The sequence below is a fragment of the Pongo pygmaeus genome, chromosome 1 (genome assembly GCF_028885625.2).
Source record: "Pongo pygmaeus isolate AG05252 chromosome 1, NHGRI_mPonPyg2-v2.0_pri, whole genome shotgun sequence".
Taxonomy (NCBI): Eukaryota; Metazoa; Chordata; class Mammalia; order Primates; family Hominidae; genus Pongo; species Pongo pygmaeus.
This window is the reverse complement of record NC_072373.2, coordinates 143,695,366-143,709,843: the sequence shown is the minus strand read 5'-3', so window position 1 is coordinate 143,709,843 and position 14,478 is coordinate 143,695,366. Positions and strand designations below refer to the sequence as shown.

General features: G+C 40.4%; 1 protein-coding gene and 1 pseudogene across 25 annotated transcripts in view; both read right to left on the bottom strand.

The window, feature by feature from the left end:
* ODF2L (outer dense fiber of sperm tails 2 like) overlaps nt 1-889 on the bottom strand; it is a 47,391-nt gene extending 46,502 nt beyond the window's left edge. For 5 of the 25 annotated variants that reach the window (XM_063653310.1, XM_054477924.2, XM_054477887.2 and 2 more), the window contains exon 1: nt 461-591. The gene's annotated coding sequence lies outside the window, so the exon portion shown is untranslated. Of the gene's footprint in view, nt 1-201 lie in introns of all 25 variants that reach the window. The other 20 variants (XM_054477818.2, XM_054477911.2, XM_054477897.2 and 17 more) reach the window with 14 other exon arrangements.
* A 7,602-nt stretch (nt 890-8,491) lies between these two features.
* On the bottom strand, nt 8,492-11,032 carry LOC129043618 (ribosomal protein uL30-like; annotated as a pseudogene).
* Between the last annotated feature and the right edge of the window lie 3,446 nt (nt 11,033-14,478).

Sequence of the window (14,478 nt, the reverse complement as noted above, 5' to 3'; positions counted from 1 at the left end):
GAATCCTGGAGAAGGAATTATTTCCTGAGGATTCCTGCAATATACCTCACTTACGAAGCCCCCAGGGCTTCCTACAATCTTGATATATCACATGATGGGCGCTTAAAAGCCAGCCCAATGATTAACAGGTCACTATTTCTGAAAGAAACGCAACCATATCCGGGAACAGCCCGGTCAGGACTTCGTTCTGGACAAGCCCACCTCACGCTAACATCTGCCCTGACGTCCCAGGGACCACACGCTTCCTAAGAGTGAGTCTCGCCGCCCTTTTCCCAGGCCAGGTAGTCAGCCTGAGGGAGGTGGAGGGTTTGCGCGGAGGGGGCTGGGTGGGCGCGACGACCTTTTACTTCCGGGACCCACCACTGCCCTCACCTCCAGACCTCTAACGGCTCCCGCGGTAAACGCCCAGCTGCAGCTAGGCTCCCCACAAAGTCGTCCCCAACCCAAAACGCGTACTTACGCCCCCGCCGCTGCGTCCGCACGTCGTCGTGACGACAGCCCGCCGTCGCCGCGCTATAAAAAAAAGGGTCAGATGCGCCACGGCTGCTCCAATGGCAACCCTGGCAATCCTTGTACTGTGGGTCGGCTAGGAGGGAGCGGGATGCAGGGGGCACTACAGTGGGTAGACTAGGAAGGAAGGCAAGGGACGCGAGGTGGGAAGCAGGCGAATTCCTAGACCTGCTTGCCGCGGAAGAGTGCCCGCAGAAGTGGAACAAAAGCGCAGCTAGTAACCGGCTAGTGGCTTCTCTGGCAACGGCGGCCCCGCCCCTCCCGTCAGGCCCGCAGCAGGCTGCCGATTGGTCCGGGTTAGGGACGCGGGCAGCGCCTGTAGCTATTGGCGAGGGTGAGGAACCGGGCAGGGAAGGCAGCTTCGTGTCTATCCTTGTTTCTCGGGTAAACTTTTTTTTTAAGCGTTTGTTTATGGAAAAGGACAGCACTTGTGTACGTTACCGAAAATCATAACCGAGCCCAACTAGAAAAAAAGGAAATAAAGCCAATTCCGAGTTTTCTGGCGCTTGGCCTGGATGTGCCCTGCTTTTGCTTTTTAAAGAGAAGATTTGAAAACGTGAAGGCAACTGCGACCAGAAAAAACCTCCTTTTAAATGTATAGTAGTATTTTTAGCTGAGATGCCTCCCTGGGCCTCAGGTTTTTTCCTGTTAAATGAGAAAGCCTGAGGATGTTCTCCAAGGTGCCTTCAAGGTCTCAAAGTCTTTCGTATCTGTGCTACAGCCAGCTGGTCTGGTTTATAAAGTCCTGAAGAAGCAAAGCAAGATTTTAATCGGAAAAATATCTTCATTCAATGCCTCTACTTAATGTTCATGTTAAGAATCGTACACCAACCTATGAAGTTCACAAGTAGAGTAACTGTCAACTAAGCCGTAACCGTGGCACGCTGCTACCTAAGTAATTCGTTTCACTAAAGCACTCCAGCAATGTTTTTCCATCAGTACTGTAATTGTCCCTTTCATAATTTAAAGCGGGAGACAGAATTAATACATTTTCAGTAAAGGGCCAGTGATATGGTTAGGCTCTGAGTCCGCAACCACATCCCATCTTGAATTGTAATCCCCATAATCCCCACGTGTCGAGAGAGACCAGGTGAAGGTAATTGAATCATGGGGGCAGTTTACCCCCATGCTAGTGAGTTCTCAAGCGATCTGATGGTTTTGTAAGGGGCCCTTCCCCCTCCACTGGGCACTTCTCCTTAACGAAGAAGGTGTCCTGCTTCCCCTTCACCTTCCATCATGATTGTAAGTTTCCTGAGGCCTCCCCAGCGACGCTACACTGTGAGTCAATTAAACCCCTTTCCTTTATAAATTACCAGTCTCAGGCAATTCTTTATAGCAGTATGAAAATGGGCTCATACAGCCAGATAGTATTTTATTAATAGGTTTTGCAGGTCACATGGTCTCTGTGATACTATTTAACTCTGCCATTGTCATACCAAGAAAAGCCATAGATGATACATGAACATATGTGCTCACTAAAGTACATTTGTGTGTAGGATGCAACACTACAGTGTTGGGTAGAAATTGTGATTTCTACCTTCATGGCAACAAATAGAGACTAGAATGTAAAAATAGCAGACAATGAAATAGAATAAAGATACTTGAATACAAATAATACTTCAAAATTAAAAAGCAACATTTTAGATAACCTTCTGTTTGCAGAGGACAAACAGAAGGTTAAATGAAAGTGTGATGGAGAGTCACCACCTTTACATCTCTGCACTCTTTAATAGTGCCACTAATCACTGGAATTCCCCTAGGAGTATGGTACTGCCTTTGGTTTAATCTTTTAGTAGATAAGGGCAGTTCCAAAGGCGTCCACTTTGTCTTCCTATTATAATAACCATGAGTCAAAAAGCCAATGTCAAGATGCTGTAAATCTCCTTTAAGGTTATGACATTCAGGTCTCTTGATTAGTTCTGGTAAATTTTTTGCTGTACAAATTAAGTAGAATCTTAGCAGACTATCCATTTCAATTATAGGGGCAGTGATTAATTATCAACTCCTAAAGATCCCCCTTAGTCAAACAATATGATACGCCCTGCTGGTATCATGGTAACAACAGATGTCTCATCTCTGATGGCTCAGTGGTATCACTTGGCCTCTATCACTTTGGGATCTTACTATTTCCATTAGGGAATTAGGGATTTCATGCAATGGCAGCATCTTTATCCCCAGGCTTATAGAATAGCAGCTACAGAGCTTTTAAAGGATTCTGGCATTCCCTATATTTTCTCAATGCTTTAGTAAAAAGAAGGTCCTTTGGCCCTCTCAGAACACCTTTGAAAGGAGATGACTGGGTAACATATGATAAATCCATTCATACAGTACTGTTCCCTAAGTCTTCTTTAAAAATTGATACATACTAGATGTACATATTTTCAGGGTACATGTGATAATTGGATACATTTATATGAATGTGTAATGTGTAAAGATCAAATCAGGATAGTCAGGCTATCCATCACCTTAAATATTTATCTTTATGCTATGAACATTCAAATTGTTCTCTTCTAGTTATTTTGAAATATACAATAGATTATCGTTAACTATAGTCACCCTACTTATCTGTCAAACACTGGGTCTTATTTCTTCTATCTAACTGTATGTCTACACTCATTAATCAACCTCTCTTCATTACCCCTTCCCTAAGTCTTTTAATTCAATCCTCTAAAATCAAGAGATTTCTAACATCTCAACTTTATTTAGTTTCAATCAACCAACTGAGCAAACCTTGACAGCCACTCCCAGATGTTCAAAGCAAGCACAGTGAATTATGGTCTCTGGTAAATGTATTCATATTAATAATATCTTGGTCTCATCAAAAATATTCCTTCATCCCTGGTCTGCCACACTTGGAATTCGTTATCATTTTCTATAGTCTTCTGCCAATATGAATAAGCAAAATCTTGCACTTTTTTGGTATGAAAGCCTTCTCCCAGGTCAGATCTTTTATTATACCCTGGAAGATTGTGAGATCTAACTTTAGATCTAGACCAGTGGTTCTTGACATTTTTTTGCCACAGCCAAAGAGGAAGGGCAAGTGTCCTGCTGGCATCTAGTGAGTAGAGGCTAGAGATGCTGTTAAACATCCTGCAATGCACAGGACATCCTCCACAACAAAATGTCAACAGTGCTGACATTAAGAAACCCTGGTCCAATATGGAGAATACAACGGCCACCGGCCACCTATAGCTATTTCAAACATTTGAAATGTGATGATTCTGAATTGAGACATGTTGTAAATGCAAAATACACACATTTTGCATATGAAAAAGAACATAAAATATCTTGATTTTCATACTGATTATGTTGAAATGATATTTTGGAAGGCAGCTATACTCACCACTATACCACCAATGCCACCAGAAATGATATTTTGTATACATTGAGTTAAATAAAATATATTACCAAAATTTAACCATTACTATTTCTTTTTCACTATTTTAAAAGTAGCTAGTAGAAGATTTTAAATTACATATGTGGCTCACATTATATTTCTACTAGGTGATGTAGTCTAGAGGTATAAAGAAGTGATAACAGTTGAGTTTTTAGAACAATCAGTTCTTCTCAATTGATTCACAAGGTAAATTCCTCAGATTAAGTTACTTCAGAATTTTCAAGGAGTACAAGACCAGCCCTATAGACAGGAAGGGAGGAGTTCTTCAGAAAGCAAAAAGCTCTGTAGTGTCTGTGTATTAAGGTAATAGAGCTATCTGAATTCACCCAACCTCTCTATCACAACTCTAAAGATCCAACTCCTTCCCAATCAATGCCTTAATTTCTTATATAAGAGACTTGAGGAGTCTGTTTATTCAACTTACCTTGTAATTTAGCTCTTCACAGCATTAATACTTGATTTGGATGTGTCATCCCAGCAATTAATAAAGTTTTAAGGTAATCATAGAAGTTCTCTGGGCCTCTGAGCTTATCACATTTTTCTTTAAGCATCCTAGTACAGTCATAAATAGAAAAATCACCCCACAGTCTTTGTATTCTTCATTCCTGCCATTCCCAACAAAGGTGTGCCTTCAGTGACTACTTAATTCCTGAGGATTACAGGCCACTTTTAAATGGTTGTATAATTTATATTCAATGAAGTACATATGTATTAAATGTTCAGAGTATGACTTTTGCCAATTTTATAATTATATACACTCATGAAAATGATACCTAAAACAAAATTTAGAACATTTATGTCAGTCCAAAGTGTTTATTTGTATTATTTGTATCTGTAGCTTGTCAGTTCACCAAAACTACCCTCATGCCTCTCCCTCCTCCCCTAGCCCACACACAGAGACTACTACTTTCTAATTTATATGACTAGAGGTTAATGTTGCCTGTTCTTGGTGTTCATATAAATGGAATCACACAATATATATTCCTTTTTGTCTGACTTCTTTCATTCAAATATGCATGTGTGTGTGTATATATATGTATATATGTGTATATACATATATATACACACCCACATATTTGAATGAATATATATATATATATATATATATAGCGAGAGAGAGATTGAGATTCATCCATGTTGTTGCATATTTTAGTAGTTTGTTCTTTTTTTTTTTGGCTGAGTAGTTGATATAGTTTGCATGTTTGTCCTCTCCAAATCTCATGTTGAAATGTAATCCCCAGTGTTGGAGGTGGGGTCTGGTGTTGGAAGTGTCGGATCATGGGGGCATATCCCTCATGAATGGTTTAGCACCATCCCCTTGGTGATAAGTGAGTTTTGGTCTGAATTCATGTGAGAGCTGTTGTTTAAAAGCGTGTTGCACCTCTCCAATCCCAACTCTTGCTGCTACTCTCATCATGTGATGTGGTTGCTCCCCTAAACCTTCTTGTAAGCCATAATTATAAGCTTCTTGAAGCCCTCACAGAACCCCAGCAGATGTTGGTGCAATGCTTGTATAGCCTGTAGAACTATGAGCCAATTAAACCTCTTTTCTTTATAAATTACCCAGCTTCAGGTATTTCTTTATAGCAACGTAAGAACAGCCTATTATATAGTAGTATTTCATTGTGTAAATATACCGCAATTTGCTTATTAGTGCTCCTGTTGATAGATATTCAGGTTGTTGGCAGCTTTTAGTTATTATGAATAAGGCTGCTATAAGCATTCTTTAAAAGGCATTTTATTAACATATGCTTTCATTTTTCTTAGCTAGGAGTGGAATTGTTGGTTATAGGGTATAAGTATGTTTAACTTTACCAGCAGTGTATGATGCTTCCTGTTGCTTCACATCCTTGCCAACATTTAGTAAAGCAGTATTTTTTATTTTAACTGTTCTAGGGGGTGTGAGGTGGCAGCTCATTATGGATTTCAATTTGTGTTTTTTTTGGTAATGAATGATGTTCAGCACCTTTCAGTTATTGACCATCTGTACATCATTTATGAAGTGTTGTTCAAGTCTTTTACCCATTTTTTTGGATTGTTGTTTTATTGTTGATTTTCAGGAGTTGTTTACATATTCTGAAAAACGATTTGTCAGATATATGTAACTAATACTTTCCTCCTATTTCTCATCTATTTTCTTAATGGTATCTTTTGAAGAGCAGAAAATTTTTATTTGAGACATCTAACTTACCAGTATTTTTCTTTTATAGTTTAATGCACTGCAACTCCACATTTGTGAAGTCGCCATGTTTTCTTCTAGAAGTTTTATTATTTGAAGCTTTTATAAATAAGTATATGACCTATCTTGAATTAAGTTTTTTAGGAATGATGTAAGGGGTCAAGATTCACTTTGTTTTATACAGATACCCAATTTGGTACCACCATTTATTTAAAGGACTTTCTCTTCCCCATTGAATTAATTTAGTGCTTTTGTTGAAAATGATTAGACCGTGTGTGTGTGTTTATTTCTGGACAATCCATTCTATTCTAATAATTTATAATCAAAATATTTGCCTACATCACATTCTCTTGATTACTGTAGTTTTATATAAGTCTTAAAATTTGGTAGACTCCATTTACTACGAAGATGGTTGTCCACAGGGCAAGTCAGACAAGAATTGAGCAAAGTCTTGGGGGAACAGAACAACTTTGCTTTACAAGATAGAGTATCAGCACGTGTCTTAGTTTGGAGTGCTGTATCAAAAATATAGACTGGGTGGCTTAAACAACAGAAATTTGAGAAGACCAAGATCAAGGTGCCAGCCAATTTGGTTCCTGGTGAAGGCCCTCTTCTTGATTTGTAGAAGGATGCCTTCTTGTTATACTCCCACATGGTAGAGAGAGGAGGGAAGCAAGTTCTTTCATGTCTCTTCCTTTTATAAATAATAAGATCTTTGCTTTGTATAGAATTATAAATTACAAACTATTATTTTGCTTAATGTTTTTAACCAACATGTGAGGCGGACAGGCTGGAGGATATTATCTCCCATTTTACAGGCAGAGTGAAAACAAGCTGGGATATAAGACCTGGGATTCCATACTCACAACTGCTTTTTTCCATGACTTTGTGATACATCATTTAAAAGTAATCTGATTTCACAGTGTTTTACAGTGTGAGAGTAACATCTATAGTATCTATTCCTGGCAGGCTAACTCTGGAGCCAACCAACCTAATTGATGGCCTCATAAGCTGGCATATTTTAAGGCATTCTTATACCTCTAACTCAATTTCCAGCTATATTTGAGGGCCCCATAAACCAAAATGTAGAAAGCTGCTCTGAAAGGATCAGGAAATAGAATGGTCAAGCATGTTTTAAAGTTTAACCTAGGCCTGGCACATCCTCGTCAATTGCTCAGATGGCAAGCTGAGGTAATTAATTGAAGGGACTACTGCGAGGGTCCACTTGGGGGTGGTCACTGATGAAAAACACAAGCAGTATCAGATCCACTGTTTTCAGGAAATCCCTGGAAGCCTTGTTGCTAGTTTCCTACATTATTACCAACAGGACAAAGGGCAATACTTTTGGAGACTAGAATTTGCAAGGAAAAGGTTTATTAAGCTGCCTGCTTGGGTCCTAAAAAGCCAGACAGTGCTAACTTTATCCAGGCCAAATGAAGAAAATGGTTCATTCCTTCCTGATCTGGGTTTTAAGGAGAGTGCTGATCATCAGAGAAATCAGGAAATTCTATCCTGAAGCCCAGGAGAGAAATGGTGGGCATTTCCCAGAGTTCTAGTAGGCACAGGGGGCAACACAATCTGCCACGTAAAGAGAAAAAGCTCTCTTGGTAAGCTTTGGTCTTCCACAGGACATGGAACCAGAAATGATCAACATTGGGGCCTGGGTGACCAGTCCTGATAAGAGCAGGACTTCCTCACATAAAGTGCATAGGTCCCTGAGGAGAAGGGTCTAAATACCCTAAAACTGCAAGCAAAATTTTGAGTGTGTGCGTGTTTTTCTGCTGAAGAGGTCTTTCATTCTCAAATCCTGAGCTTTTAGAGAAAAAGGCTAAGCCAGTTGCAGGCTAGAATATAAAAGCCACCAGATATACTTGGAGTCAGCCAAGTCTGAGAGCTCTCAGAGCCACCACTGAAAAGCTGGAACATAGATGCACAGCAGAGACAACTGAGCAGTTCTTTTTTGTGCCCTTCTTCCTAATTGTATTTCAAGTCTTTTAAAAATAAGGCCTTAGGAACTCCTAGATTCAAGTATACCCATGGGCTTGGTGCACTGCTGCAGGAGTCTTAGGGCGTCTTGTACAAAATGCTTATTCATTCATGAATATTAAACCCCAGGATAGAAGATGCGACAAAGCAGGACTCCTTCCTCCATGGCATGTGCTGATTTCAGAGGATGTGGCAGCCAATATGGAGAACATGGAAATGTTTCCTTAGAACTGGACTGTGCCAAGAGGTGCCTGCCATGAACATAACCTGCTGTCTTTTCCCTGACCCTTCCCTTCCAGTTTTTGACAATAGAGCAGGAAATAATCTTCTCTGAAGTCACTTGGTATCAATTCTGAAAAGCAAAAACACATACTTCCAATACACTAATACACTGTGCTTTCAGGTATTCTGGGTCTAGTTCAGCTGTGGATGAGCTCATTCATGCCTTCACTCTGATAGCCAGGTGAGCCCATTCCCTTGAGGAAGCCCACCATGTTATTCTTGGTAGCATGACAGGCCACAAAGAGGTGGAAAGGGTGCAAGAACAGTGAGATCTGGAAATACTTCCCCAGGAAGACAATTTTGTGAATGACGTCTTTCAAGCAAATAACGCCAAACCTCCCCAGGTGTTCCCCAATAACTGTGTTGTCTGCCAGAGGGAATGATCTCACTTTTGACCTTGGCTTGCCCACGTTTCAAGATGAGTTCCTGGAGAGACTTCAGATTTGAAAATCCCCAAGTCACATAATGTTCCACTATATGCAGCATTTCTAGGCTGAGGGTGGAGGGGTGGGGAGGGGGTGACTTCTACAAAGACACCACTGAAAAATGTCTTCAGGCAAAGTCTTATGATGATTCCCTGCACCAGTAAACTCACATCATTAATCCTTTGGATGCATACAACAAAGGCCGAGGAGTGTTTATCTGGTTGTTCCAAGGCACAAGGTTTTACATCTAGTCGTCTGAGTTGCAGCTTGTCACATTTATGCTGCCAAGAATCATATAGGAATGATTCCAGTCACTTAAACCTGAGCCCTTTTCCTTTCCTCTGCTCCTTCTTTGCTAAAAGTGCCCACTTTGACTGAGTGGCTTTGAGAACTTGATTTCCTAGGACCAAAGGAAATTTTATTTAGTCTTGCTCTGCCAACTTTCTAGTGCTGCAGCTACTGACCAAGCCCTCCCCACTGTCATGTCTCTTCTTATAAGGCAATAATCCCATCATGAGGGCTCCACTTTCATGACCTAATCACCTCCCAAAGACCCCATCCTTAAATACCATCACATTCAGTATTATAGTTTGAACATATGAATTTTGGGGAGTGGGGGATACAAACATTCAATCCATAGCAATGGACAACACGCTGTCTTGAACTTTGAAAGGAGTTCTTACCAGAAACCATCCAGAAAGGCACTAACTACCCCAGCACTATACTAACTAAACCTGTAGAGGTAGGGCTAAGTGTGGGCCTGGGGTGAGGGTGAAATGGGTTGTTACAATTACACAGTAATTAGCAACAAGGGCTTTGGAATCAGACCAACATGTATTCATGTTTTCTACCAAGAAGTCTTGGGAAAATTACTTCCCTGAGGCTTCTCTATTAAAAACACTAAGGAATAATTCTACCCATCTGATAGGATTGTTGTGATAATTAAAGCCATATTTGTAGAATACATTGCCTTATCGCTGATAAATCGTATGTGCTCTGTAAGTGGTAGGTATTGGCAATGATTGTTTTAAGGTACAAAGTACATGATGCACAATCAAGAATGTTTATTTCTTTTCCTCCAGATATTTTCCACGTAAGTTGTAGTCTTCAGACACGAGCCTTTTTTTAAAGGAGAGTAATAGTATATGTGAATCTAGTTTTCCCTCTAACTATAAATGATTCCAGTAATTACCATAACCTGAAAAAAATCCAGGATGTTTGACCAGTTAAATAATTACTGTCAAACTTAGCCCACCTTGCAGCATATGTTCAATGTCTACAGTCAATGAAATTAGGTCAGGTATTAAACCATTTAATGCATTATATTAGATAACCAGCTTTTAAATCTGTTTATTTTAAATGCTATTCAGAAAATAACACGGTTTAACCTTGTATTTTAAGCTTAATACTCTGTCCTCTGGGACATCAGTGTTTCTCTGTCTGACCAAAGGAAAATGATGCTTGAGTACAAAATTTACCTTTTAAACTATATTATCACTTGGCTTTCATTAGCTATTAAGGGCTTTTTTAATGTAAGGTAATGTAAGCAACTTAAGTCTGATGGCATAAAGATGCTGTGTGGTCGTAGAGAAATTGGACACTTTTTATTCTTGTATTGTTTGAAAATCCACTCGTATAACCAGAAATTAATTTGAGAGCTAGTGAACTATTTAAAGAACCCTCAGAAAATGATGGACTCCTAGGTGCCAAGTACAAAGAAAAACATTTATGGGAAGACAGAAAGTGGTCCTTTGGAGACAGAAGCTTAATAATGCAGGGATACAAATATGAAATTGCCATAGTTAGCACATGTATGGTCTAGACACACTTTAAGAAAAGCTTAAAAAACCTAAACAATTACTTTGCTTTTTCCCTTTTTTCTTTTTAACATAGGCTTGTCCACTTTGGATGGATATTTTTCAATAGGTCTTTCCCCCGCTAGCTTATTAAGCTAAACATGATCCTTTTATTTGGAAAAGAAGGGCTGAAAATAATATTAATTTGTTCATCAAAATGTTACATAGTTTACAGATTAAACCACTTTATGTACATGTTTCCAAACATTGATTGACACTTTTTAGAAATGTCAATGCTATTTTCTGAAGTGCCTTTATCAATCGTTATCAGCTTCAGCTGGAAGTAACAGGATACCCAACTGTTAAAGTGGATTAAAGAATAGGGGCTTTCATGACTCCTCACAGTGAAGTCTGGAGTTAGGTGCTCTTCGGCTGACTCAGCAGTTACCTGTGTCATCAGGGACACTGGCTCTTTCTGCCTTTCTGCTCTGCTACCCTTTGCAAAAAGCAAAAAGACTGCCCTCACACCTTTTACCTGACGGTCACAGAGCCCCCCTCAGCTTCTGACACCATGATAAGAAAGAAGAATGGGGGTTTTCCAGACTTCTCTTTTCAGGGAGAAAAATCTTTTTTATAAATGATCTCAAAACCACCACCTCCTTCTCTTGCACCTCCCTCCTCCTAGCATATCCTATTGTCAGGTCACATACTCACGTTGCAGTTTAAGGGCGGCTTGGAAAAATGAGCATCGGACATTTGACCTCCGTCATGGAAGACAGGTTCTGCCAGCAAGAAAGAAGGAAGGAGAATGGTGATTGGGTAGGCATTAACAAAACCTAAGCGGAGGCCACACACATGAGAAACCGGCAATACATTAATTGAGATTAATATCTATTAAACTCTTACTCTGGCCTAGTCATAGTTTTAATCACTCTATGTCCCACTTAATTATTACACCAATTTTACAGATGTAGCAACTGAGGCATAGAGATGTTTAATAACTTAGCTAAGGACACACAACTAGTAAGAAGCAGAGCTGGGATTTCAATCCAGGCAGACTAACTTGAAAGCCCAATCATTTAAGCATTTAACCACTGCTTCCACATTATTGTGATAACACAGGATTAGTAGGTGACGGCCAATAAGAGTTCATATAATGGAAAACAGAAGTGGCAGGAAATTTTGATATATTCTTATACTCTGGAATTTTATTCTTTTGTCTTTATTCCCTTCTTTGTAAGTCATCTACAATGTGTGACTCATTGCTATAATGTAGATTATGATAAGTCATTCAAATGGAGATAAAGCATGTATGTGATGTAATAACATTTAGGATAAGTTATGACACTAAAAAATTTACTCTTTTATTCTTTAAAAAGATAATATGCTTCTTGAAAAGTTTCTTTTCAAAAATGTGTCACTCATAACCATTGTTTTCAAAAGACTCGATATTTTTGTAATATGAATATTTGATCTTGGATAAAATGTACTATATATTGTACACTTTTTGTTTTGGAAATTATTGCATTTTTAGCAACCAATTATAACATTACATCAAAGAACTGATTCATTTTCCTTTTTCCTAGTTATCAGACTCTAAAAAATCTCTACTCAAAAATATCCCATTACTTTCTAATAGAGAAAAAATTAAAACAGATATATTGTGAAAGAGACATACTAATTTTTTTTTAAGTTGTTCCCAGCTGGGCACAGTGGCTCACACCTGTAATCCCAGCACTTTGGTAGGCCGAGGCGGGCTGATCACCTGAGGTCAGGAGTTCGAGACCAGCCTGGCCAACATGGTGAAACCCTGTCTGTGCTAAAAATACAAAAATTAGCTGGGCATGGTGGCAGGCACCTGTAATCCCAGCTACTGGGCAGGCTGAGGCAGGAGAATCGCTTGAACCTGGGAGGCGGAGGTTGCAGTGAGCTGAGATCACACCATCGCACTCCAGCCTGGGAGATAAGAGCAAAACTTTGTCTCCAAAAAAAAAAAAAAAAAAAAAAGTTGTTCCCTAGCCTTCATGGGGGAGTATAAAAAAAGGCAGAGGAGAAAGTACTCATATGAGAGAGACTAAAAGAATTGGCGAGGAATGAGGAATAAGATCAAAGTGGTCTTAGTTTAAGCAGGACCTTCATTAGAATTTTCAAGCAAGCCATAGCCAAAACTCTTGGAATAATCAAAACAGGAGATTATTCAAGAAAACTGGGAACAAGGTAGAATGCTAGGCATGGTGGGATATGGGAAGAACCCTGAGACCTTACTCTGAGACCTTGGCTATGCCCAGCTAGTTAAAGGGAAAATGGCAGCTTTAGAAAATAGAGCTGACATGTCACAAGAAAAAGAATGTCAGAGGAGAAAATACTCTGACTTTGAATTCAGAGAAGAATAAATAAAGGTGAACTCTACTCCCTTTTCAAGGCCCCAGGAAGATGAGTGTCTTTGCCAGAATAGTCTTTGAAAGCTCTTATTGAAGAATCCCTTTTGGGGAGAGCACTTGGTAAATGTCTGGGGTGGAGGGGAGCTCTTCTACTTCTCCTATCTTGCCTGGATTTTGAGTGAGTGGTGCTTAGGATTCAGAGGAGTAAGGCACGGGCTCTGTATGAGGCCAGGAAAGGCTTGTTTTGTTGATGGTTGGTTGGATGGTTTTACTTTTCAGAGTGAGGAAGAGAGAAGAGAAGAGGGATGAAGATCCCTCAAGATAGAAAGAGGCTGAGGCAAATTAGGAGCCAAGGAAGATCCACATTTGTGGAAAATTATTTAAAGAATGTTGCCAGCCAGGTGTGTGGTGGCTCACGCCTGTAATCCCAGCACTTTGGGGGGCCGGGGCAAGTGGATTGCTTGAGCTCACGAGTTCGAGACCAGTCTGGGCAACATGGCAAAACCCTGTCTCTACAAAAAATACAAAAATTAGCTAGGCCTGATGGTGTGCACCTGTAGTTCCAGCTACTCAGGAGGCTGAGGTGAAAGGATGGTTTCAGCCTGGGAGGTGGAGGTTGCAGTGAGCTGAGATGTCACCACTGTACTCCAGCCTGGGCAACAGAACCAGACCTTATCTCAATAATAAATTAAAAAATAAATAAAGAATTGTCAGGTTCTAACTGAGGTCCAAGGGGAGTCAGTGGGTAAGTGGCAGGTAGCTAGAAAAACACTCAAGGAATCATAGACAGTTTCGACATGGCTTTACTCTCTCTCTGGGCATGAGTGAACCATATGTATAGCATTAGCAGGGTAATTATACCTTTTTCAGACAATACTGGCTCTGAGCCCTAATGCACCTCATGTGGCATGGTTACATAATGTGTGGAGTTGTGCGCCTGCACTCCAAACCCCCTGAATCATGCTGCACCAGAAGGCCACTTCAGCCTACTCCTGACTAAAGTGCAGCCATATCGCTTACACTCCACCCCCTAGTCTAAGGGCCTCCTCCAGGCAGGGATACGTGACCATAGAGTGGAGACCTGAATCCATATCCCACAACAACAATACAGACAGCAACAGCTCACTACTAGGATCCCAGCTATGCTACTTATGACTGTTAGGGCCCAGCATAGGCCAGAGCCTGGGGAATGCCACCATCTCTGCAGGGGATCATCAGTAAGGCTCTCAACTGCCTTAATCTCCCATGAGATCCCTTGCAGGGCTGCTGTTAAGTTCTGCTGATTGTCAGGGATAAAGGTACAACACTGTGTTCCTAAAAGGACACAGGTGCCTCCTTGGGCAGCAGTTATTATGCCTAAGGCCATTCTGTTTTGCCACACCACCTTTCTGATCTGATCAACCTCATCCATTAACAGGAGGAGGGCCGGTCAGTGTAATTCAGAGCCCAAGTGTTGTGCTCTACAAGAACAGTAACTTGTGCTTCTACAGTTATGACACCTGCTCCAGGGATAGTCATTGCG